This window comes from Aulonocara sp. 'chitande type north' Nkhata Bay, unplaced genomic scaffold (assembly GCF_057382095.1).
Source record: "Aulonocara sp. 'chitande type north' Nkhata Bay isolate Kocher_YH1m ecotype deep benthic unplaced genomic scaffold, A_spYH_male_GT1.1 unmapped_scaffold_33, whole genome shotgun sequence".
NCBI classification, from domain to species: Eukaryota; Metazoa; Chordata; class Actinopteri; order Cichliformes; family Cichlidae; genus Aulonocara; species Aulonocara sp. 'chitande type north' Nkhata Bay.
The window spans coordinates 416,068-417,283 of record NW_028234365.1 but is presented as its reverse complement, the minus strand read 5'-3'; positions in this window follow the sequence as shown (position 1 = coordinate 417,283).

Genomic DNA, 1,216 nt, shown 5'->3' with positions numbered 1-1,216 from the left:
AAGTTGTTGTACCATAGGCACGAGAAAAGTTGTCGTACCATAGGCACGAGGAGAGTTTGTGTGGCAAAGTGCTACTGAGCGGTGTACCAGGGGCACGGCGAAAAGTTGTTGTACCATAGGCACGAGAAAAGTTGTCGTACCATAGGCACGAGAAAAGTTGTCGTACCAGGGGCACGGAGGAAAGTTGTTGTACCATAGGCACGAGAAAAGTTGTCGTACCATAGGCACGAGGAGAGTTTGTGTGGCAAAGTGCTACTGAGCGGTGTACCAGGGGCACGGCGAAAAGTTGTTGTACCATAGGCACGAGAAAAGTTGTCGTACCATAGGCACGAGAAAAGTTGTCGTACCATAGGTACGAGGAGTGTGTGTGTGGCAAAGTGCTACTGAGCGGTGTACCAGGGGCACGGCGAAAAGTTGTTGTACCATAGGCACGAGAAAAGTTGTTGTACCATAGGCACGAGAAAAGCTGTCGTACCAGGGGCACGGAGGAAAGTTGTTGTACCATAGGCACGAGAAAAGATGTCGTACCATAGGCACTAAGAGAGTTTGTGTGGCAAAGTGCTACTGAGCGGTGTACCAGGGGCACGGCGAAAAGTTGTTGTACCATAGGCACGAGAAAAGTTGTTGTACCATAGGCACGAGAAAAGCTGTCGTACCAGGGGCACGGAGGAAAGTTGTTGTACCATAGGCACGAGAAAAGATGTCGTACCATAGGCACTAGGAGAGTTTGTGTGGCAAAGTGCTACTGAGCGGTGTACCAGGGGCACGGCGAAAAGTTGTTGTACCATAGGCACGAGAAAAGTTGTCGTACCATAGGCACGAGGAGAGCTTGTGTGGCAAAGTGCTACTGAGCGGTGTACCAGGGGCACGGCAAAAAGTTGTTGTACCATAGGCACGAGAAAAATTGTTGTACCATAGGCACGAGAAAAGTTGTCGTACCATAGGCACGAGAAAAGTTGTCGTACCATAGGCACAAGCAGTGCGTGCGTGTGTGTGGCAAAGTGTTTCTGCGCAGTGTACCAGGGGCATGTTTGAATTTACATTCTGGAGTACCAGGGGCACGAGGATTTTGCCAGTGGTGTTTTGCTTTGTCAGTGGGAGGGGGCTTAAGTGTGGGTCCACGGGGCATGCTGGAGGTCAAGGTCCATGCTGGATATGCGCTGGAGGGTAACTGCAGGAGAAGGAAAGCTAGTGGGGGATTAGAGCAGGGGAGGAT